This window comes from Diabrotica virgifera, chromosome 5 (genome assembly GCF_917563875.1).
Source record: "Diabrotica virgifera virgifera chromosome 5, PGI_DIABVI_V3a".
Lineage (NCBI taxonomy): Eukaryota > Metazoa > Arthropoda > Insecta > Coleoptera > Chrysomelidae > Diabrotica > Diabrotica virgifera.
In genome coordinates this window covers 961,159-988,158 of record NC_065447.1, presented here as the reverse complement: position 1 = coordinate 988,158, position 27,000 = coordinate 961,159, and the positions used below count along the sequence as shown (strand labels likewise).

The window sequence follows — 27,000 nt, the reverse complement described above, 5'->3', positions numbered from 1 at the left end:
CCAAAAATATTGTGAGCTTTTTTTTTAATTGCGATTTTCATTTGTTAAATTTGCAATTTTTAAAGATTTTTAATTTTGCAGCTTAGGATATTGATTTTAGAGAAAAACTTTTTAATAGAAAGTTGTAGTAAATTAAAAAACCTACAATTTGAGCTATGGTAAGTTTAATTTCGTTTATTGGTTATTGCAAAACAGCATGCGAAAGGTCCAAAATGGCCGTTTTTTACAATTGCGTTATTTATTGTACAAAAATAATTTTTTTTATTTTTTAAAGCTTTAAAATGAAGATCTTTCAATTTCAAACATAAAAAAAATTGCAAGGCCGGATTAACGAATTTGTTGCTTAGATATTATAAATTGTTTATCCCAAGAGGTCAAATGTCGGGGGCTATAACTTTTTGAAAAAAAAAATCGTAGAGAGTTGTTGTAACATCCAATCTCCTTCTAAAGAATTATATTTTTATATTCTGATGTAAATAAATGCGTAAAACATTTTTAAACCTCTAATTTTTGGGTTTGAAAATAAGGGGACAAATTTCGTTATAAACATTTAGAGCTGAAGCGGCCCTGTACATCCTATGAGTTTCTAACTTACGGATTATTGTTGCTAAAGACGAAACAAAGATATATAAAAATATAAAAAAATTACAACTAACTGAAGCCGAGATAATTGTTTATTTTTTCTTAAATCGTAGTGCCTTTATTTATAACAATTAAGAAATTATTTTACAGTCCTTGACTAAAGAAAGATTTATATTATCTTAAAATAAAAATTTTTATAAACTATAATTACATTTAATTATTAAAAATTATTTTTAAAATCGGTGCTTTTGCAAGCGGCCGAATTTTGCAAACCGCCCGGCTCGCTTCAAATCCGCGCGCTCGGAAAATTTTTACCTAACTTGTATTAAATTTTGACGGAAAACAATTTAATAATATTACCATTATAATATACAGTGTATTTACCACTGTATTTGTTTTCTTGATAAACTTTTATATGTGAAATCTCATTTCTGAAGAAATAATATTACAAAAATGAGAAAAATGATACATATAACTATATTTTTAATTTTTGCATTGTTTAAATATAATAATAATAATGTTACTTCTTATTATACAATATAAAACTTTTTCTTCTTGTAGTGACTATCCGTTTTGGATGTTGGCGACCATCATGGCAATTTGGCAAACCCGATTTGGAAACTGAGAACCAGGAAGGCGAAGGATTACCTTGCTAGAAAATTTACGTACGTCGTTCAACACAACAACTACAAATCTTTTTAGAACAGCAGTACCGATTTAGTGTGCAAGTACAGATTGCCATGATGGTCGCCAACATCCAAAACGGATAGTCACTACAAGAAGAAAAAGTTTTATATTGTATAATAAGAAGTAACATTATTATTATTATATTTATATAACAATGAAAAAATTTCAATGAACATATTTCATATATATGTATCATTTTTGTAATATTATTTCTTCAGAAATGAGATTTCACATATAAAAGTTTATCAAGAAAAACAAATACAGTGGTAAATAGACTGTATATTATAATGGTAATATTATTAAATTGTTTTCGGTCAAAATTTAATACAAGTTACGTAAAAATTTTCCGACCGCGCGGATTTGAAGCGAGCCGGGCGATTTGCAAAATTCGGCCGCTCGCAAAAGCACCGATTTTAAAAATAACTTTTAATAATTAAATGTAACTATATTTTATAATTATTTTTAATTTAAGATAATATAAGTCTTTCTTTAGTCAATGACTGTAAAATAATTTCTTAATTGTTGTAAATAAAGGCACTACGATTTAAGAAAAAAGAAACAATTATCTCGGCTTCAGTTTGTTGTAAATTTTTTTTATTTTTTTATAAATCTTCGTTTCGTCTTCAGCAACAATAATCTGTAAGTTAGAAACTCATAGGCTGTACAGGGCCGCTTCAGCTCTAAATGTTTATAACGAAAATTGTCCCCTTATTTTCAAGCCCAACATTTAGCTCGGCTTCAGTTGGTCGTAGAAATTTTTTATTTTTTTATAAATCTTCGTTTCGTTTTTAGAAACAATAATCTGTAAGTTAAAAACTCATGGGATGTACAGGGCCGCTTCAGCTCTAAATGTTTATAACGAAATTTGCCCCCATATTTTCAAACCCAAAAATTAGAAGTTTAAAAATGTTTTACGCATTTATTTACATCAGAATATGAAAACATAACTCTTTAGAAGGAGATTGGATGTTTCACCAACTCTCTGCGATTTTTTTTTTCAAAAAGTTATAGCCTTCGACATTTGACCTCTTGGGATAAACAATTTATAATATCTAAGCAACAAATTCGTTAATCCGGCCTTACAATTTTTTTTATGTTTGGAATTTAAAGATCTTCATTTTAAAGCTTTAAAAAATAAAAAAAAATTATTTGTACAATAAATAATGCAATTGTAAAAAACGGCCATTTTTGACGTTTCGCAGGCTGTGCTGCAATTACCAATAAACTAAATTAAACTTACCATAGCTCAAATTATAGGTTTTTTAATTTACTATAACTTTCTATTAAAAAGTTTTTCACTAGAATCAATATCCTAAGCTGCAAAATTAAAAATCTTTAAAAATTGCAAATTTAACAAATGAAAATCGCAATAACAAAAAAGCTCACAATATTTTTGGTCACATTTTAGTATAAGTTATTCCTGGCATCGTCGTTTACAACACCTGATAGGTTTCAAAAATTCCTGAATTATATCCTGAAATCGACCTATTTTTCACCCACAGCCTGGAGTACTAATCTTTTTTGCACGTAGCCAGAAAATGTGCTTGAGGGGGTCCAAACCATAGACAATAAGAATAGACAAGAGGTTTGTTCCAACACAACGAAAAACCGTCGTGAAACGATCACGAAACTGCGCAGTAAACAAAATATCCCATGGATCGTATTATTTTGCTATCTGCGCGCAGTTTCGTGGTCGTTTCATGACGGTTTTCGTTGTGTTGGAACAAACCTAAGATAAGCTATGGGCCGCTCTGTGCATCGATGTTTAATGCCAATATGAAGGACGTCATTGGTCAATATCAATTTTGATTGGTCTAGCCATCATTGTCTGTCACAATGTGCGAGATCGCGTGGTAAAGAGAGGTAGATGACCACCTATAACAATCTCATCCTAGTAAGTTGTTTTTAATACCTAATTTCACCATTGTATCTTTAATATCATTTTAGCGTCCCTGATGATGTTAGTGACTTATAACGAAATAGAGGATTTCGTAGAAAAGAGTAAGTACATCTGATCTGCTATTCAGCTGTCTACCCAATAATTTTTGGTTATTTGATATATATATCTGGCTTTAATTCAGCGTTACAATGAACAGACCAAAGAGCCAATAAACTGAGTCTCTCATTTTTTATCTTATTTCTAGGTAAATTTTTACTCGCTTTATTGTTGAGAACGAACGTTCTACACTAGCAGTTGTGATAGGGACAGTTGCCAAAATTGTAAGGAATTTGTAAATTTTTGGAAAAAAATCATATTACAATGTTCCATTACGCGGAGAACTTCGGTATTTGGTTCCAAAGATGATCATGTATTACAGTTACACCATAACATATATTCAGCTTTTATTGCTGTAAGGAAAGTGTCGTGGGAGTAATATGCAGACAAATTTTCTAGCCATTTTTCCTTTTCTGTAGAGGCAAATCCAGGTAAAAAAAATTGAAATGCTGATAGAATACTTTCGCTTTTGGTAAATTTGTTTTTTAAATTGGATATAAGTTGATCCGTACACTGAGTAAAAACAGAAATAATCCTAGTAAAAAATAATAATAATTTCGTTCAGTTATCCAATAATAATAATAACTTGGGGATAAATTTTCTGCCTTGGTACAAAAGCCGAGGCAACTTTGGGAGGGGTCCGGACCCCATGGTTACGAGTCTGCTAGGTATCTATCCGCCATTGAAATTAATCCTCGAGTGCCCTTTCTGAGGCCTAAATATTATTGCCATAAATCTCTGTACACCATGACTAATTAAATAAAAAATGGCTTTCAGCGGCGGGTAGAAGGGGGGAGAAATGGAGAAATTACCCCAAGAAGAGGTCCAAAATAAAATAAAATAATTGTTGACATATACCAATAAATTAGCTGATACGAAATTTAAATCGCAGACAAATTCGACTCAATAAACCCGTTAGTTGGGAAAATTAAGGGAACTTAATGAATTTAAGTAATTATTTAATATCTTTTATGTAGTTTGGGTCTTTTTTGTCTTTTGGTTGGTACTTATTTCATTGGAAGTCCCCCCAGGCAAATGTTTAGATTCGCCACTGATAGGTTTGGAACCATTATCACGAACCGATAAAACACAACACGCCAGTGGCTTCAGCGCTCCAGTGGCGCAATTGGTTAGCGCACGGTACTTATAAGACAGTAGTCGTGAGCGATGCCGGGGTTGTGAGTTCGAGCCTCACCTGGAGCACATCTTTTTTATAAACAATATGTCCTACAATATAATCAGATCTTATGCTATAAAATTGAAGACAGCGGTTATTTAATTCACATGATACACTATAAAAGTAAAGTACCAATTAAAAAATAAATTAATTAACAAATTATTACGTAGCGTGACATTGAAATATATTTTTGTTGTAGTACACATATGGACTTATCACAAAACATAACACTGAACATTCTACATTAATTATTAATAAGTAGCATTTTCACGAAAACTAACAGCTTTTTTAGAGAAAAGTTTAAATGTTCCAATGTCTGCATTTTTGAAACACATTTTTAATTTAGCTACTTACTGATTAAAGCTAATTGGGACTGAAAGACGTAGTAAACATATTATTACGACAATTCTGCAAAATTAATTCCATACAGAAAAAGTCCCTTGACGAAAACGAAAATGTAACCGAAGAAGTAAGTCTCCAGATGACCACATTGAAACCGGCCACTCGCGGTACTGTCAGTGTTCTCTTCTCTGGTACTGCGTACTGCGGTGTCGTTCGACAAGATCATTGATAATATCAATTTCTGCCGTACTGCAACAGACATGTCTGCAGTCAAATTGTACGATTTCGTTGAAGTACGGTCACACATGATCAAAATTTTGCCAATTACATAGTCGAATTCGACAAAATTGAACGGCACCGAAGTGCCGCGAGTGGCCAGCTTTAAACAGTAGAAGATAATGATCAGGCTTCCCTGGAAAGCCTTAGAAAGAGTCAAAAGAAAGATAATGACTTAAAAGCCGTACGAAAATAACTTGACAGTAACTCAAAATATGACTTAAAAGCCGAAAATAACTAAGAATTGGAGTAGGACGTATTTGGCGGGAAATATCCAAATAAAGTGGAAATATAAAGTAGGCTCAATGGGAATGTCTGTATCTTTCCAATGATCTATTTTATCGAAAGTGAGAAAGATCCGATGAATTACGCATAGTTTAACAATTAGTACTGCTAAAATCACACATTAAAAGTATGTTGTAAGAACTTCATCGAAGCCTTTCAGGACGACATTTTGGAGTCAAAAGAACACTTATCTGAGTTTGAGACAGATTTTGTTGGATCAATTGTCCACGAGATGCAAAAGATTTGTGTAAAAAATGTGATTTATGTAACGATAAAAAAGGTTTTAGAAAAAGAAATCGTGGAAAATGGTACAATATGTTTCCGGAGAGTTATTTGAACGACTTGCAGTGGATATTCTCGGTCCCCTTCTGACAACAGAGAGGAAATAAATGGTCATTCCATGTCAAATCACTCAGACAAAAACTTTTGGATCTCCGATTTTTCTGAAACTTGGTGTATAGCTTCTGCGGGACGTAAAAATAAGATAAAGTAAAAAATCTTCTTCTTCTTTTTTTTCTCATAATGTTATTTTATGCGATTTTACAGTGATTTGTTGTTTATTTAAACAAATTTGCATTTTCTATCTTAAAGTATCAATGAAAAAAATAATACTTTAATAGAAGAGACTCAAAAATGAGACTCAAAAAACAAGTTTTTGATCAAATTTTACAGTGTAGAAAAGTTAAAATACATTTTTACATTTTCCTCCATTCCCAAAATACGTGATAATCGATTTTGCTGAAAATTTGCCCACAATATAGCCAAAATATAGGACTTTAAGTGGTTAGAAGGATTTGAATTATATTACAATACCAAAAAAGTAACATGCAATAATATCAGGCTCAAAAGTATATTAGTCCAGTCGGGATAGCATTTGACCTTGCATGCTGAGCTGCCCAAAATTTTATTTTTCTAATCTTTAGGGGGATCAATAGTAAAGTAAATTTAAAATCGCGAATGAATTCCTCCGTTACGTTAGCCGCCATCTTGATTTAAAACGAGAACCTGTTTTGCTCAATATCTCCGCCATTTTTAACTTTTCGACAAAAATAGTAAGAACTGAAATTGTTCCAAATGGTACCCCGTCAAAATAGCCCCGTCAAAAAAGCTCCGACAAAATAGCCCCGACATAATATCCCGCACACAAAATAGCTCCGACAAAATAGCCTGCAGACAAAATAGCCGTGGAATAATAGCCCGCCGACAAAATAGCCCCTACAAAAAAGCTCCCTTCAGAATTCATCATGAAATAATCCCCTAAAAATACATTTTTTCGGAAATGGTAATTATCCTATATTCAGATGTTTATCTTAACCACATTAAATAAAAATGGTCTTTTCAGAGAACTCGAGTCCTGTCTTCCCTGCCTCTTGGAAGTTTGAACATTTAAGTTAAGAGAAAATCAATGTTTATTTATGATATAAACATTTTTTCTGTTTTCGGACAACAATAAAATGCATTTTAAATTAAATAAATTAAATTCATTCTTCCTTTTTGTAAAATAATTTAAATAAAATAAAAGTTTTTGGACACCTTGTATAAATAATTATGTAATTAGACTCTAACCTACCCAATTATGTAATTGTTTATAAGAGGCTGTTTTAGCCGGGGCTATTTTAGCCGGGGCTGTTTTGACCGGGGCTATTTTGTGTGCCATCTATTTTGTCGGGGCTATTTTGTTTGCGGGCTATTTTGTCGAGGCTATTTTGTGTCCGGGCTATTTTAACGGGGCTTTTTTGACGGGGCTGTTTTGACCGGGCTATTTTGACGGGTCACGGTTCCAAATAAATCGTATTTACAATTATTACAATTTCTTTATAATTAATTCTATTAATTTTTGTCGTGAGGTCGATATTTTCCGAGTTAATTTTGTACTTACAGTAGACACCTATATTTTTGACTATGATATTGCATGTAACTTTTTTGGTATTGTAATATAATTCAAATCCTTCTAACCACTTAAAGTCCTATGTCTTGGCTATCTGTGGGCAAATTTTCAGCCAAATCGATTATGATGTATTTTGGGAATGGAGGAAATGAAAAAAATGGTATTTTAACGTTTTCTGCACTATAAAATTTGATCAAAAACTTGTTTTGAATCAAAATAACCCGTTATAATGCCATATAATGACATTTTTGAGTCCTTTCTATTAAAATATTGTTTTCCATTGATAGTTTACGATTTAAATGCAAATTTGTTTAAATAAATACCAAATCACTGTAAAATCGCTTAAAATAACATTTTGAGAAAAAAAAAGAAGAAGAAGAAGAAGAAGAAGAAGAAGAAGAAGAAGACAATTCGACCTTAAATGTTTTATTTCTACATCCCGCAGATACTATATACCAATTTTCAGACAAATCGGAGATCCAAAAGTTTTTTTGATCCAAAATTGAGTGATTTGAAATGGAATCACCCAAATACTTCTGTAAGTAAGTTCAGTATTCTATTAAAGGCACAATCATTTTCTCTACGAAGATTAGTCTTTACCTGTTGCATCTTCGAAATAACTAAAACATTATTTATTATTTCTAGCTCTGAATTAATATTGTCATACTCGTTTATCTGGCTTTCTTTATTACTTGATTACAGTACAGAATATAGTTTTTATTGCAGTAATAGTGATGTATCACGTGTGTTATTCAACGTGTCTCTTAATAAAAATGCTAATCAAACATATTCCTACTCATACTTAACTATCTGAGACTCTAACCTACCCAATTACACTATCCTATCCTCCCTATTATCGTAAACACTCAACAAAAAACGATGTTTGGTGGGAAAAGTGTCAAGTGCCTCGTCTGTTAATAGATGAGCTTATCTTATAAAACATACAGATGCAAACCACGAGTTAAAGACCCAACTCGAGCGCCCCCTATTTTTTGGGGTTGCTGTATTGTGCGGAGGACGCACTCTAGTGAGCTTAATGCCTTTCGACTCAAATGAACATCTACGGGAATGTCGTAGGGAAGAAGAGTTTAGATTGAAAATATACAGAGTGTGGTTAATGTTAAGATGGCAGGATGGTACGAAATAAGGGAGAAATGCTGTTGTAATACACACATTTTTGTCCGCAACAGTTTTAAAATGAATTAACAATCAAAATTTTAAACTCACTGATTATCGAGAAATATCGTAATTAGAGTAGATTGATACTCTTAAATATCTGGGATATTACATTACAGAACACAACTGGATACAACTTTTTATTCTTAGGGTGCCTGTCCGTTCCGAACGTTGGTGATCATTTTGGCCATGATGACTTTGTTGGTTGCTACACGGAATAGTTGTGTTGAGGTCTTTTTATACCATGCTCTCAGGTTAGCAAGCCAGGACCGTCGACTTTGCAAAGTAACAAGACACTTACTCAACACACACACTACAGACGACACTAGATACCTCCTGTTGTGACTGGCTGAATGACATAAAGTCCATGCCATTAAAAAAAAATTGCTCATATTGTCATCACCATGACAACGCGAAAGTTATGGATATTTGATTATATAAAAGTGTGCCAAAAAATAGCCAAACAGAGAGTAAAGAAAGCAAAAGATTTTAATCAGATTAGATGTATCCGAGATGAAAATAATAAAATACTATTTCACGAAAAGGATGTCAAAAAGAGATGGAAAAAGTGCTTTGACAGCTTATTAAATGAAGAATTTGACAGACAGCCTGTGGAGTCAACGGAGACAGTAGCAGCAATGGTCACCAAAATAACAAACGAGGAAGTGGCTCAAGCGCTTTAAAAATAAAGAAAGGAAAAGCGATAGGACCAGATGATATTCCTGGGGAAGTGTGGAAAGCATTGGTAGAGACAGGAACAAGGCGGCTAGCAGGTTTATTTAATAGAATTATGGAAGTTGGACAAATGCCAGACGAATGGAGAAGCAGTATACTAGTACCTGTCTACAAAAACAAGAGAGATGTACAGCAGTGTACAAACTACAGGGCCATAAAACTGCTTAGCCACACCATGAAAATATGGGAGAGAGTAAATTGATAGACGGATACGTGAAGAGACCGACATATCCGAGAATAAATTTGGCTTTATGCAGGGCAGATTAACAACAGACGCAATTTTCATTATAAGGCAGTTGATGGAAAAATACAGGAGTAAAGAAGCAAACGCTCATATGGTATTCATTGATCTTGAGAAAGCATATGATGTGGTGGGCACTCAATAAGAAAGGAGTCCCTGGTGCATATGTAAAGATTGTGAGAGATATGGATGAGGGAGTAACGACTAGTGTTAGGACAGGTGTGGGAGAGACTGATAAATTTCATGTGAAAGTAGGATTGCACCAAGGCTCGGTGCTTAGTCCGTATTTATTCTCATTAGTTTTGGACCAGATAACAGCGAAACTACAGGGTAACATTCCATGGTGCTTAATGTATGCTGATGATGTCGTGCTAGTAGGAAATAGTGAAAGAGACTTAGAAAAAAACTGGACCAGTGGACACAAGCTCTGGAGGAAAAAGGTTTAAAACTTAGTAGGACAAAGACAGAGTATTTGGAATGTTCATTTAAAGATGGAGTCACTACAAATAAAATGGTATCTTTGGATGGTGAACTGTATCTTTGGATGTAAAAAGCAATAGTTTTAAGTACCTGGGATCGGTATTACAGAGCAATGGAGAAATAGATGGAGATGCACGCATCTCGAAAAGCAGTTATGTTTCAATGAAAATGGCCAATTTTCAACCACGAATAACTCAAAAAGTATTGAATTTTCAAAAAAGAGTATGGAACAGTTTTTGCTTAGAACTAGGTTCTCTAGCCACTTCCGTGATTATTTTAATCAAGAAAGTTTCCACTCCCGATAAGGGGTGGGAACCACCCCCAAGATAAAAGCACACATCGGCATAGGGTAGTCTTTGAAATAGGAGATAAGTAAAGGCTATTTCCAAAATTTCATTAAAATCCATGCAGTAGGAAAGAATTCGGAGGTAATATCCTATTCTTGTTCCCATTGACTGCCGTAATTCCAGTTTTTTCGAATTGTCAAGTGCTTTCTAACCTTCGTTTCCTGGGGTATTACATAATTTAATTAAGTTTGCCAAATACAGTCTGACATTACAGCATTCCTACCACCGAGTTATTCCAGAACTTCCATTGTAGGTATTAATTCGGCCGTTAAGAGCATTTCAAATGTGGTGGTTCAGTGCATCCTCAGGGCAATTTCAGCGGTATCCGGCCAAAGAAAAGATCAAAGTGTAAACCACCACAATCAACTAATTGGAGACCTACAAAACAGCCACTAACTAACAGAGGACTTAAAAAAACATCACTCGCAAGACCTAATTGAGTGAGCGATGTAATTTCATCAATAGATGAAGCCCTTTGCAAATCTTGTTCTGCCCTTAAGTAAAACACATTATGTTGAATAAATATACATACATGTAATGGACAACGTTATAAAGAAAATGCTTTAAGGTACTAGTACACTTTAGAAGACCAAAAAAAATCATTTTTTTCAAGAATTTTTTTCTCAGAATCTTTATTAAAAATGTATATAAAACTTTTTACATATTAATATCTAACTCTTAGAGAGTACAAAAAATATATCTTTTTTCATTTATGCACGTACACTAAAATATTGTAGAGAGCGAAACATTCGAGGCCTCGAAAAATGATGGCGGACAGTTAATCTCAGGATTGGGATATCTGAAATAAAAAAATCGTACTGCATTTGAAAAAGGAAAAAATAAAAAATAAATATTTTTTAACCATGAAAAACTGAAGAAAAACGGGCGATTTTTTCACAAAGTTTTTTCAAATTTCCTTAGTTTTTTTTGCGGAATTTTTCACTAACGGTGGTAAATTTATTAATCGTTTCATACAAACTATTAAGATTAGTTTAATTTTAGTTTTTTAATGGTAAACTGTTATCCAATATTTTAATGGTTATCAAATAAATAAAATGTCAAATGTAGGTTTTGCTTCAAAATTTTGGTGCATAATTACAGCTACATTTGAAGTAGCTTAAGAGGCTACAGTAGCGATCAACAGGTAGCAACAAACGCGTTCTAAGATTGCGGCTGTAATTCTGAATATGTTGTCGAGATATTTGGCACACATATTTGTAATATAATAAAGAATGGCGGTACAGAGCCCAAATTTTGAAAAAATAGATTATTGTTAATAGATCCTTAATTAAGGATCTCTTTGATTTTTCATACGCTTCAATAATGTTTTTATAATTTTTTTCGTCAGATGTATAATTTTTAAAGTATTCGCAAAAAACCGTCCGAAAGGTGATATTTTTCAATGGAAGTGGCAAATTTTCAACAACGAATAACTCAAAAACTATTGAGTTTTCGGTAGTAATTGCACAAGAGCTCTGAAATTCTATATTAATTTCAGAGGTCGAGTGCAATTTGTTGCGATTATTTCATGAATAAAACTGTTCAAAACCAAAATTTTATTGTAATTTATTTATGTAAATACACTTCGCGTCAAAAAAAACTGGTACAACTCTTATAACCGAAAATCGTGTTTTTCAAGTTGTGTAAGTTGATCGTTTCACAAGTGTCACTCTAAATTCTAGGGTAACGTTGCCAGTTCAACGAAAATATTATATCAAACTAGGTAAAAACGGGGCTGAGCGAGAGACCGCATTTTTTAATATACTAAAAACTAAAACAATGGTAATTTTCCGTCATCTCAATTAAGTATCCATACATTGATTCGTGTTTTATTATAATTTATGAAAATATTTCAATTCAAAAATAATGATAGTTATAACTCTTGACATCACTTTAAATTATTATGTTTAATGTCAAACCGAGAGGTGTGATTGGTTTCTCGTAAATTGTAGGACAAAACTGCATTAAGTTGTGTAGAATAAATAAAACACACGGGAAAAATTAAAAATTTAATTTGAAATGAATACAAAATGAATAACTTTTACAGTGAACAAGTATGGAATTTAAATATATGTATTACAATTCGAAATATACATTTTGAACTTTAATTTTTTGTATTTAGATTTAGTGCAATTCCGTTATCTGTGATGGCAACAACGAAGTGATTCACGAACAATAATTGTCAGTCTGAACACAGGTTTACATTGGTAAAAAAAAGTGTACCAGTTTTATATGACGCGAAGTGAACCATTAAACACACAGTTTTTATAAATATTTGACGATTGAAAGTCATCACTTTTATAATTTTTAAAACATTAATTGTCATTAATGTCACTGAATGTATTTTTTCCTAGCAACGAAGGGCATCTGACGTAATATACTTAACGACGGGAGATTATCAAAAATTATCGAATTAATTCAGATTTCTGTAGCTTTCTATTGGTCAGAATCTCCTATGAATGAAATAATCAAAAAAATTATAGAACAGTTTTTGCTTAGAACCAGGTTCTCTGGCGACTTTTGTGGTTATGTTGGTCAAAAAACTTTCCACCCCCGAGAAGGGGATCAACAATTTTAATTCATTTGGATTTTGAATTTACTGTCTTCATTAAATATTTATAACAATTAAGTACAACAGAAGTTTTCACTTCGATGTTAGTTAAAGTTTTCTAACTATAGTTTATAACAATATTACATACCTACATAACTCTGTTATGTATGTAACACTTAAAATCTATTTTTGGAGCTGCTGTTAATATTTTACATTATATTGAATTTATTATAATCGAAAATTGCTCAGTCCTAAATATGCATGTTCACAGCAGATATGAATTTCAAATCCCTCGGCATTTATTAATTGCTTGTTCGATTTGCTAGCTGAAAAAGTCCGCATTAAATTTTCGCGCAGTACATTAGCTTCATAATTTTAATATTTTAATATACACGCACCCAAACTTATATGGAATCACCTGATATTTCTTATTATTTCGGGCGAATTCAAAAAACGAACACACGAAGTCAAACAATATTTATTTTAAAGCAATTTAATCACAAATACATAACAATTAAATAAAACAATAAGTACCCCAGGCTGTGGGTGAAAAAACGTGATATAATTCAGGAGTTTTTGAAACCTATCAGGTGTTGTAAAGTAACTTCTACTAAAATGTAACCAAAAATATTGTGCGCTTTTTTTTTAATTACGATTTTCATTTGTTAAAGTTGCAATTTTTAATGATTTTTAATTTTGCAGCTTAGGATATTAATTTAGAGAAAAACTTTTTAATACAAAGTTGTAGTAAATTACTAAACCTACAATTTGAGGTATGGTATGTTTAATTTTGTTAATTGGTTATTGCAAAATAGCCTGCGAAAGGTCCAAAATGGCCGTTTTTTTACAATTGCATTATTTATTGTACAAATAATTTTTTTTATTTTTTAAAGCTTTAAAATGAAGATCTTTCAATTCCAAACATAAAAAAAATTGTAAAGCCAGATTAACGAATTTGTTGCTTAAAAAGTATAAATTGTTTTTCCCAAGAGGTCAAAGGTCGAAGGCTATAACTTTTTGAAAAAAAAAATCGTAGAGAGTTGGTGAAACATCAAATCTCCTTCTAAAGAGTTATATTTTTATATTCTGATGTAAATAAATGCGTAAAACATTTTTAAACCTCTAATTTTTGGGTTTGAAAATAAGGGGGCAAATTTCGTTATAAACATTTAGAGCTGAAGCGGCCTTGTACATCCTATCAGTTTTTAACTTACAGATTATTGTTGCTGAAGATGAAAAAAAGATTTATAAAATAATTACACTTTTATAAAAAGAACTATTTTATAATAAAACCTTTTTATTATTTACAGGAAAGAATATAAAATTATTTAACGATAAACGATTTAACGATAAAAAAAAAGCGCACAGTATTTTTGGTTACATTTTAGTAGAAGTTATTCCTGGCATCGTCGTTTACAACACCTGATAGGTTTCAAAAATTCCTGAATTATATCCTGAAATCGACCTATTTTTTACCCACAGCCTGGGGTAAAGGTATTTAAAACACAAGTTGGTAAGAAGCAGAAGCAAGTAAAGTTAATAGCATAAAAAATTTCAATGTAAAACGTATAATGTTTAAATTGTTTTTATTTATTTATGTTTTTTTGGTAGTCAGTGTTACCACCTCTAATCCGTATGCAAAGCTTCAATTTGTGTGGGCACGCTCCTAATCAAATTATCAACATTTTGTTGTGGTAGGTTGCTCCATTCTTCAAGAGCAGCTTGCACTAGCCGTGCGGTGTTTTCTGGATTATCCCGGGAAGGCTTTAATTTTTCTTTTAAACATATCCCACAAATACTCTATAAGGTTAAGCTCGGGGGAGCAAGCAGGCCACTCCAAACAAGGGATAGCTTCTGCTTCAATGAAGTCTCTAGTCAATGGTATGTGGAATGTGGAGGTCCATTATCATGCATGAAAATTAAATTTTCTCCTGTTGCACCTTTCCAGAGCCTAACCCCAGGTTATCAGCATACCTGTGAGCAGTTAAAGTTGATTGGATGAAAATTAAAAGTGTTTTTACGGATCATAATGGACGTCCTAAGTCTTGACGTCACAAAATTGGGAGGAGCTTATATTTGGCTCCAAACAATTTTGTTTATAATATTAAACACTCATAAGGAATTTTTAATTTATTGTTTACGCGGTTTGTGTGACAAAATAAGACTTTTCATTTAGGTATTTAGTTAAAGAAACGTGTCAATTAAGAGATTTTTATTCGTTTTTGCCCAGATGAGTTAATTTAATGCAATGATTAGAACTAAATAGTTTTGAGGTAATGTTTATTTTCAACCACTAAGGAATAAAAACCACCTAAGCAAATACGACTAAAAATCTCTTAATTAACACGTTTCTTTAACGAAATACCTAAATGAAGTCTTATTTTGCCACACAAAGCACATAAATGAAAAATTCCTTATGACCATTTAACGTTACAAACAAAATTGTTTGGAGTCAATATAAGCTCCTCCCAGTTTTGTGACATTTGTGACGTCAGACTTAGGCTGTTCATGCCTCTCCAAAACATTACACTTCCCTTTTATTATGTGAACAGATCTAACATATTTCGTTCTTGCTTGTCTTCCTCGACCTCTAAGTACATGATTATGAAGGTCATCAGATTTTACATAAATCCTGGCTTTTCTGGAAATAGAACATTTTGTCAATTCCCAATGTTCCAGTTTTGCTGGTGAAGACACCAATTTAGACGATCAACTAAATAATCAAAAAAGATATAATACTCACAACGCCTTGAAATGGTCACAAACAATTGAATTCCAAGCACAGGCGACAAGCAATTTGAAAGCCATAATCAGAACGAGTTGAGAGAAAGTAATATCTACTGTTACTATCATCATCATCCAACCAATTCACGTCTACTGCTGGACGTAGGTCTCCCCCAATTGTTTCCACACGTTTCCAAAGTTTTGTGCTGATTGTTGCCAGTTTTTACACATCCGCCTGATATCATCTGTCTATCGTGTAGGCGGCCTTCCTCTATTGCGTTTATCTTCTCTTGGTCTCCATTCCATCAGCTTTCGTGTCCATCTTGAATCCTTCAGCCTGGCGACGTGTCCTGTCCAGTTCCATTTGAGCCTGGTGATACGTTCTATAACATCTGCATCTAACATCTGTATCGCAGATGTTATAGATGTTACTATAGACGGATAGAAATTAATTCGAAATTTGAAATTAAATTTAAAAACCAAAACAGGTTACATTAATTTATTGTAACAATACCTTGTAAGAAGCGTTGATGATGGAATTGTCATTCCGAATACGTTCTATCATGTAACCCGAAAGGGACTTTTTTAATAAATATACCTTTTATAAAGGATTTTTAATAGAAAAGACGAAGGTCCCTTATACAAAATGCATTATTAAAATAAAATTAAAATGAAAAATACTAGATTAGTTGTAAAAGGTATATTTTAAAATACCCTAAATAAGGGTCACATTAAAACAAAACGTTTTTGAATTAAGAAATCCATCATCAATTTTTTTAAAAGCCAAAAAATAGCATGCCTGAGCCCTAAAACTCCCCTAAAGGGTTTTTACCCAAAACATTTTGGTGGTTCAGGCATGCTATTTCTTGGCCTTTAGAAACACGGATGATGGATTTCTTAATCCGAAAACGCTTTGTATTATTGTGACCCTTATTTAGGGTATTTTAAAATATACCTTTAACAACAAATCTAGTATTTTTGTAATTTATGGTATACAGTCAGCTACAGGAAGTTTATTTTCCTCGTGGATTTTAAAAATTAAAATAATAAATAATTATTTAACTGACCAGAAAATACCAGAAAGTGGTTCCAAGAATACTCTGGGCTAATTAGCAAAATTCATGGAAAAGTTATTTACCAGCAATTTTATTGCTGGAATCGAATTATAAGATCCTATATATTAATAATATAGGTATGCAAAGTCCGCAAATAGTGTGCTACTTTTATTATAAACAAAATGGCGCCGACAAATCGTATTTTTTTTCAATTATTGCTCTATAACTCCGAAGATTTAAACTTTACAACAAAAACACCCAAATAAAAATTCACCGCAATTAAATTCTGCATAGAGATATGTTTTTCCTGATTTGCTCCGACGAAAATTTTCCTCGGAAAATGCGGGTTTTCCCTACAAAAACTCTAATTTTCAAATAAAGTTTTAGGTACATAGGTAATTCTTAATCAATAATTAAATAACTTAGTGACATCAAAGCTCTCTTGGTATAGATTGTAATTCCAGAAGCTGGTGAAAATTAAACGAATATTTTAGCAACAATTCAATTGTTAATTAACAATTTACGATCGCACTAATAACCAAAATAATCATGATACATTGATCAAACTTATAAAGATTATAAAGATGAGATGCTTATTTAATATTTTATAGACAAAATATAGATTTTTCGTGTTTTTGCATAATCTTTAAATTTTGAAAAAAAATAGTTATAATACGCTGGTCTAATTAGTAAAGTACAAAGAAAGGTTATTTACCAGCAATTTTATTGCTGGAATCGAATATTATGATCCTATATATTAATAATATAGGTATGCAAAGTCAGCAGATAGTGTGCTACTTTTTCTATTAACAAAATGGCGCCCCTAAATCGTGTTTTTTTTCAATTATTGGTCTATAACTCCGAAGATTTTCACTTTACACCAAAAACACTCAAATAAAAATTTACCCCAATTTCATTCTACATAGAGGAATGTTTTTCCCGATGTGCTCCGATGAAAATTTACCTCAGAAAATGTGGGTTTTCCCAACAAAATCTCAAATTTTCAAATAAATTTTTTGGGCAAGTAATTATTTATCAATAATTAAATAACTTGGTGAAATACAAGCTTTCTTGGTATAGATTATAACTGCAGACGCCGGTGAAAATTAAACGAATATTTTAGCAACAATTCAATTGTTAATTAACAATTTACAGTCGCAATAAAAACCAAAATAATCATGAGACATTGATCAAACTTAGAAAGATTATAAAGATGTGATGCCTATTTAATATTTTGTCGACAAAATATAAATTTTTTATTTTTTGCATAATCTCTAAATGTTAAAAAAAATAGTTATAAACAAATTAACATTTCTCAGAAATTCTCAACTATATTCTAATTTTAAAAAATACTTAAAAAGGTATTTCAAAGGTCTTGAAAATGAATGCTGCAAAAAATTTTTCCAACCATTTGCAAAAAAAGTTATGAAACAGCAAAAAAAGTTATGAAACAGCAAAATAAATATACGATTGCTCCGTTGTTTATAATTTGTTTTAATTGTTTCAAAGCTTGAAAGTGAGTCTGTGGTACAATATAATTACTCACAAAGAATATCAAATATTAGTCCAATGGTTCTATTTTAATCAAAGATTAAAAATACTTTTTTTTTGTAATTTTTAGCGCGAAAGTAGGCTTGATACAGAGCCGGAGATGTTCACTCGAAGCGACTGAGACGCTTTAAACTCGCGCGAGTTGTGTATGTGTACGGTTAAATACATAGCTACGGTACTGTATTAGTCTACTTTCGCGCGTGTAAATTACAAACAAAAATATTTATAATCTTTAATTAAAATATAACCATTTAACTTACTAATTGATATTTTTTGTAAGTAATTAGCTTGTACTTTAAACTCACTTTTACGCTTTTAAAGAATTTAAAAAAATTATAAACAACGCAGTAATCGTATGTTTACTTTGCTGTTTCATAGCTTTTTTGCAAATGGTTGTAAAAAAGTTTTAAAACATTCATTTTCAAGATATTTGAAATACGCATTTTAACTATTTTTTAAAATTAGAATATAATAAAAACTTTCTGATAAACGTTAATTTGTTTATAACTATTTTTTAAACATTTAAACATTATGCAAAAAATTTATATTTTGTCGACAAAATGTTAAATAGGCATCTCATCTTTATAAGATTTCAAAGTTTGATCAGTGTATCATAATTATTTTGGTTATTATTGCGACCGTAAATTATTAATTAACAATTAGATTGTTGCTAAAATATTCGTTCAATTTCCACCAGCTTCTGGAACTATAATTCAAACCAAGAAGGCTTTAAAGTCACCAAATTATTTAATTATTGGTAGATAATTACTTATGTAAAACTTTATTTGAAAATTAAAGATTTAGTTGGGAAACCCGGATTTTCCGAGGAAAATTTTCGTCAGAGCAGATCGGATAAAAAAAATTGTCCGATGTAAAAAAAATTAGTTTTAGGAATAAACAAAAAACAAACGTTTAAAAATTTTTTTTGACTTTTTGATCCTTGCAACATACAAATTTATTAAGAAGGGATATTTTCAAGCAAGATGGTGAAAAAAAATTGAATCGAAATATTTTTCCACACATATATTTACGCATGTTACATAATATACATGCGACGCTTAATTGGCAATTAAAAAACAAAGGGGTTTTAGATATTGTATTGCAAAAAACTCTTCGGGATTTCATCAATCGATCTTCAAAGAATATAATTACCTTGGCAATATCGAAATTTTCAGTTTTTCACATAGTTTCTGAGGGTTAAAAATGGCCGATTTCGCAATTTTTAAGTTTTTAATCGCTTATATGTCAAAAACTATCAACTTTAGAGAAAAGTCACTAATGACCTTTTCTATTTGAAATGATCCAAAAATCCTAAAAAAACTTTGATCGATGCAAAAAAAAATAATTTTATGAAACAAACAAAAAAACCATTTAAAAAAATTTTGACCCACTTTTGGACCTGACAACATGCAAATTTGTCAAAAGAGATCCTTTTTGAGTAAGATTGTGCAAAAAATAAGAATCGGAATATTTTTCCTAGCGGATGCGCAGTGGCTTTCTGTACTAGTGTGTTCTGCAGAGACAAGCCATTTACTCTGCTTGGCACGTTTCTCCGTGGCCGCATCTCGCAGATAAAAATAGAATTACCTTAATTATTCTTGAAGAGACTTAAACCGTATATAGAGGATAAAAATCTAATTCCTAATCATCAGTTTGGGTTTAGAGAAAGCCACTCAACGATAGATCAGGTGCATAGAATAACAGAGATAGCAGAGAGAGCTCTAGAAGAAGGAAAATTCTATTCTGAAATTGAATCGCTTATTTCAGAAAGGGGTCAAGTCACAAGTATCTACTTTTGAGAAAATCAAGTTTACACACTGTTTATATTCAACAAACAATCACTTTATATAAAATAAAAATTCTACCTAACAACCTGGAGTATTTGTCAAAAAGTGTTGTATTTTTTAAAAATGTATCTTGTTAATTTGTTTAAGAAAAAAATTAATTTTTTGCACTCATTTTGTCAAGATTTGTCACTTGACCCCTTTCTGAAATAAACGTTTCAATTTTTCTCGATGTAGCACAGGCTTTTGACAAAGTGTGGCACGGCGGATTATATCATAAAATGAGATGCTACTTACCAAAACAATATTCTCAACTACTAGAATTATATATATCCGACAGATATTTTCGAGCTAAAAATAAGGAATACCCTAAGGCGAGCAGTACTAGAAGAGATCGATAGAAGCGTATATCGTGTGCCACTTACCTCGTGTTGAGGTGAGTGGCACTCGATATAAAATTTCACCTTTCAACGGGCAGTACCAGAAGAGATCGAAGGTACCCTCAACCACAGTATAAAGAGGGACAGTAGAACCACTCTCCGAAAAATTGGAAGTAAAATCTTTAGTCGCTCATGGCGACCGCGCAATGTTCCCAGTCGCTTTTGCCCCACCCTCGCGTTGCTAGTCGCATAGAAACGTACGGGTTTTAACAGGGAAAACCCGCATCCACCACTGGTGAATTACCAATTGCGTACTACCGGTATTACTTCCTGAGATCAAAGTGCCGACATGGAAGAGGTTTTACTGTCCCTCTTTATACTGTGCCTCAACGTGAGCCTCAACAATTAAAGAAAGAAAACTACAGTACCTCGGACATGTGATGCGGGGCGAGAAGTATGGCATCCTGCGACTCATAATGCAGGGAAAGATAGATGGCAGAAGAAGCATCGGCAGAAGACGAATTTCATGGCTGAAGAACCTGAGAGAATGGTTTGGATGCAGCTCAAAACAACTATTTAGAGCTACTGCCTCAAAAATTAAAATAGCTATGATGATTGCCAACCTCCGTAGCGGAGATGGCACCTGAAGAAGAAGAAGAAGGTATTACTTCCTGAGATCAAAGTGCCGACATGGAAGAGGTTTTACTGTCCCTCTTTATACTGTGCCTCAACGTGAGGTGAGTGGCACTCGATATACAAATTCACCCTTCAACGGGCAGTACTAGAAGAGAGGGTTTTTCTCTATCGCAAATGTCCAAGTATAATAATTGTCTGTATTTGAAGGGATGAATTAGGTACTTCTGGACAGGACAGGATTGGCTTTGTAATTATTATAGATTTAATACAGTAAAATATATAACATTATTTTTTATAAGAGAAAAATTGAACAAAAATAAAAGCAAATATCCAGTCTATTATGAATTTCCACCAAGTCTATTAGTGGGTAATATTTTTCTCAATATAATGTAAAGAGAGATGAAAAATAGAAAAGGGGGTTGGAAGTCTTAAAAGTGTAATGCACGAATTTCTGGCATTTTTGTATTTGTGTGTGTTCTGCGGAGACAGGCCATTTACTCTGCTTGGCACGTTTCGCCGTGGCCGCATCTCGTAGATAAAAATGTAATACGACTTGAGAGATGTGAAGATTGAGGGCCGTCACGTAAAACTCATAGGCGTTCGTTCTAAGGGTGAGTCATTCCTCATACATATCTTATATTGTCATCGGAGTCCTTTTTCCCTTTTTTCCAAATTGTAGTGGGGAGTCGTTAACTTTTTGTGTGGTCGAGTAGAGTCTTTCTAGGAGAATAAACGCAGATAAAACCTTTTTTGAAAGTTATTACTTTTGCACGAAGGATTTGAACTCGGCTTTTTTAAGGTAAAGGAAATACTTTAAGGATAATGGAAAAATGTAAAGGATATAACCTAGTTCCGGCACGTAGATGGACTGGTTACAAATGTTATGGTTTATAAAAATTTACGCGAGAAATATGAAAGGGCAGGAATAAATTTTATACGGAGGTTGAAATTTTATAGAATTCTGTCGGAAATTACTTTATTTAAATTCACTGTTCGTCTTTTATTTAAAAATTCTAAGTTGTTTACGTTCTCTTTCTTATTTAATAAATAGTTCAGAGAAATAAGGGAAAAAAATATCCTGTTGGTGACACAACCCCCTCCAGGCCGAAACCAATTTTTTTGAGTAGTATGGACATCTATAATAATAACCTATATGTTTCCTGCAGCCGATTTTGATGACATACATAGTTATAAACAAATGAAGATCAGAAAACGGTAAATTTTCGCTTTTTTCGTCTATAACCAAAAAGTTAAGTATTTTAAACAAATTTGAGAGTGAGAAACTCATAAATCGTATAAAAAACTTCAATATGGCGTTCGCTGAATATGTTTATCCTTATTGGTCACTTAGAAAATTGCAAAATAAATCATAAATTTTGAGTTTTTATAAATATTCATAACTTATGTAAAAATTAACTTAGAAAGTTCTTATTACACGAACTGCTGAGACCTCTGGTGCTTAAATTATACCCTAAATTTTAAAGCAATTGGTCAAATAGTTTAAAAGATATTTAATTTATTTATCCCAAATTATTTTTTTTTGCAACGCTATAAGTCAGAGAATGATGAAGTTACATTAATACTTTGGATAGTTTATGAAAAAAGAAGATTTATACTATTAATTTAATTAAACAAAAATGACAAAAAATAATGCTAAATACTGCAAAATTATTTTGCAAAAACATGTGAATTAAAAAAACGGGGGGGCTAACTTCGCCCCTAATTGTCTTAGGACAATTGTTTTTCTTTCTAAATGTGTATATAAATTCAGTCTTTCCAAATATAAAAAAATAATTTTTCCGCAAATCGCCAGGAAATTTTGACATTCCTGTCAAAATTTCTTGAAGAAAAAGTCAGGACTTCCTTACTGTAAGGAAATGTCATTTCCTTACTGTAAGGAAATGATATTTCCGTACAGTTGTTAGTGTTCTACATAAATGATAGAAAACACATTGCTATTAAAACCTTGTAAATTACCTTAATCATTAAATTTTCTTTAATCAAAACAAAGGTCTAGGAAGTATGCCATTACAACATTTTCTGAGAAAGAACTCGTATTTTTACTCATGCGATAATCCATAAAACGTCTGTATGCATTTTCGTACTTTTCTCTTGATTTCTTTGGCAATAATTCTAATGAAGCAGTATTCACTGCCTCAACCAGCTCTGGAGGAGTCCCAGGAATGGAAATTTCATCATCACTTATCATTTTACTTTCGAGAACACCAGCAATTAAATTTATAAGCGTCAAGTTTGACAATTCAACCTCAATACGTTTCCATAATAACCCAAGTAATTTTATTAGGAATTTCAAAGCACCATTTATTTGGTAATAAAATTATCGCGTTTTTTTTTAAATCAATCAATATCTGTCGAATTTTAAACGATTTGCGGAAAAATAGTATGTTTACCTCGTAGGAAAAGCCACATTCCTGGACTCCGTGTTGCTAAGTCTCGGCTTGCGCCTCGACTTAGCAATCTTCACAGTCGTCCAGGAATGTTAAGCTTTTCCTACCCGGTAAACAATGTACTATTGTTACGGGTAACGGTTAAAAAGTTATTCTAATTGTTTATAAGAAAGCAAAAAATCGACGTGTTTTTGCAAAATAATTTTACACTGTTTAAAATTACTTTTTGTCATTTTTTTAAATTAAGTCAATAGTATATAAATGTGCTTCTTCCATAAACTGTCAGAAGTCTTACTGTAACCTCATAATTTTCTGACTTATAGTGTTGCAAAAAAAATGAATTAAATAATTCATAATTCAATGGGATAAACAAGTTAAATAACTTTTAAACTATTTGACCAATTACTTTGAAATTTAAAATATAATTTAAGCACCAGAAGTCTCAGCATTCCGTGTAATAAGAACGTTCTAAGTTAATTTTTACATAAGTTATGAATATTTATAGAAACTCAAAAATTATGATTTATTTTGCAATTTTCTAAGCAACCAATAAGGTTAGACATATTCAGCGAACGCCATATTAAAATTTTTTAGACGATTTATGAGTTTCTTACTCTCAAATTTGTTTAAAATGCTTAACTTTTTGGTAATAGACGAAAAAAGCGAAAATTTACGCTTTTTGGTCTTCATTTGTTTATAACTATGTATATCATCAAAATCGGCTGCAGGAAACATATAGGTAATTATTATAGATGTCCATACTACTCAAAAAAAATTGGTTTCGGCCTGGAGGGGGATGAGTCACGAGAAAAATCTTATTTCTCTGGACTAAAATAAAACATGGTTCAGTCTGCTTGTCTGCTGCATACACTATTGAACATAAGCCTTCCTCAAATGTAGCCACCCTTTTTTGTTTTGAGTTGCTTGGATCCAGTTGGTTCCATACTATACTTGAGAGGTCTTCCCTTAACTTTAACGACAAATTTAAAAAATAGCCGCAAAAGTTAGCAGAAATCGTTAAAAGTAGAAAAGTTTAAAAGAAATACATCTGGCTTAAAATTAGTCCTAAAACCTTCTACTATAAATCATTTTATAGGTAATTGATTTTTCGTTTTATTAAATGTGCACTGCATATAACTAGAACTGCGTAGAAAAAAAAATTGCACAAACAATGTTTGCGAAAAAATAGCGAAAAAGGCCCAAGAATTATGTAAGTGGCGAAATTTAAAAAATCGTATCTCGCATAACATGAACCCTCAAGACTCAAATGTTCTATCAAACGTTATTTTAAAGAGGAAGAATATAAGATTTTGCAATGTATGCAATGAAGCAATTATATCTTAGTGGTTAGCATATAAACTTCACGTAAGCACTGATGATGACTGGTAAACCAGTCGAAAACTAGTTCTGTGATTGTGATGTAGCCCTTTTTAGGGATTTTAAATATACCTTGTATAAAGGATTTACTGTTTTTTTACAATTAATTGTCTTTTATTCCTATTTCCATTAAAACTTTATGATATTGTTGACATTTGTATTGTCTCTAAGAAGCTCAGATATGTACCTGGGAAGGTTGCGTTTGCTTCTCGTTTACTGGTATATTTGACAATCGGCTAAGATATGTTTTATTGATATAAAATAATATTTGCCAACATAATTTGATATTGGTTTTAACACTTACTTGCAATTTACAATTTAAGAACTTTTTAAATTTTAGACGTCATAATAATTTCATGACAGTGATGACAGATAACTTGCAAGATGGCCGCTTTCGATTTTTAATCGATAGTTATCAATATTGACTAATTACTAAATCGGTAAAGTTTTAAGTTATTTTGTATGAATATAATTACAAAATAGGTACTACAGAATTTCACTTTTTGACATTTTAATTGACTATTTCATTCATAGGAGATTCTCACCAATAGAAAGCTACAGAAATAAAAATTAAACTAATAATTTTTGATAATTACCCGTCGTCAAGTATATTACGTCAGATGCCCTTCGTTGCTACGAAAAAATACATTCAGTGACATTAATAACAATTAATGTTTTAAAAATTATAAAACTGATTACTTTCAACCGTCAAATATTGATAACAACTGTGTGTTTAATTGTACTAATTTGTACTTACATAAATAAATTATAATAAAATTTTGGTTTTGAACACTTTTATTCATGAAATAATCGCAACAAATTGCACTCGATCTCTAAAATTATTATCGAATTTTTGCCCTCGTGACACTTTGACATAATTTCAATTTATTTGACTCAAAATGCAGCCGAGTTACAATTGAAAAATCGCCTAAATGCGGTATTTTTGCAATGCTTTTGCACTAATTTTTCAATATCTCATATTTAAACAAATTGCATTTAGTAAAAATGATTTATTGTCAGACACGTTATTCAGACGCAAAAGCAGGTTTGAATTTCGTATTCAGCGGGTCAAAATACATAAGAATGCATAATGAAACATCGGTAATCGTCACATATGCAGGTTTTACACGCAGGGTATATCTCGGATTTAACAGAGATGTCTTGTCTGTATTTCTTTTGCGGATACACGTATACATGTCACTGTTTACGTTTTAAACTAGTTCACAAGAAAATAATGCGCGAAAGAGACTAAAAGTCTAAAAATTAAAGGAATAACGCAGAAAACACAAAAAAGAATGCGTGTGTACTTTGTACGCACAAAAGAAGATATTCTTCTATTATAGGTAATTTAAGCGAAGTAAATATACTTAAAAGGTTATTTGTACTTATTTTATTTAAAAATCAAACTAACTTTCTTATCTACCACTTTCAAAAAAGAAGAATATCTTCAAAAATTATATAATAATATACTTACAATCATAAAATCTATAAAAAAAATCAAAAAATAATAACTTGCTTGGGGCTCGAACTCACTTCACGTCTACCGCGCTGTACGTAAGCTGACGGCATTTCAAACTAGACCACACCCGCGTGTACGTCATGTGGGAATATACACAAACTAAACGTTTACACCATAAATTTATATGAATTTAATAAAATTATTAGTTTGATTTTTGTCGAAATAAAATACAACAAAATATAGTGTAAGAAAACAATATATGAGATGAAGATTTGTAGAAAGTTTGTTCGTAATCAGATTATGTAAATTAAAGCATTGCCTACTAATAGGTAGGTAACTACATTATTTTGTTTACATTTTCCTAATAGATAGGTATTGAAACTATTAGGTATTTCCAACTCAAACATTTAGAATTACGTACCTGCGGCTTTTCAAAACTATTAAAGTCACTATAATTTTAAATTTGATTTTATTTCTGTCCACACATTAATAAAAACTAATATTATACAATATTTTTGTTTACCGATAATCTCCATATTGAACAATTATTGACAGATCATTTCAAAATTTCAACACCCAATCAGAGCCCGTATAACCACTAATACCATACTGTCGGTGTGCGCATGCGCGTGGTAAATCAAATTTTACCCTCGATCGATTCGTCGCTAAAGAAGAATATCTTCAAAAATCGCCAATGTAACTTAATTAACCTATGAAAGGGTCTAGGACGTTTCATCGCCGCCGTTTCGATGCCGCCAGTTCGATGCCGATGCCGGCCGATTCATCGCCAGTCAATTAATCGCTATCTGATATATTTCCGAATTTTCGACAGTTACAGTTATTAGTTATTTTTAGTATTAATT

The 27,000-nt window shown here is 31.8% G+C and overlaps 1 protein-coding gene and 1 non-coding gene across 2 annotated transcripts in view; one reads left to right on the top strand and one right to left on the bottom strand.

Annotated features, from left to right (window-relative positions):
• Positions 1 to 27,000, bottom strand: part of LOC114333649 (follistatin-related protein 5-like) — a 523,352-nt gene that overhangs the window by 386,202 nt on the left and 110,150 nt on the right. The window lies entirely within an intron of this gene.
• Trnai-uau (transfer RNA isoleucine (anticodon UAU)) lies at positions 4,377 to 4,468 on the top strand. Its single transcript is given in 2 exon segments — positions 4,377 to 4,414; positions 4,433 to 4,468. It is a non-coding gene; the product is annotated as a tRNA-Ile (tRNA).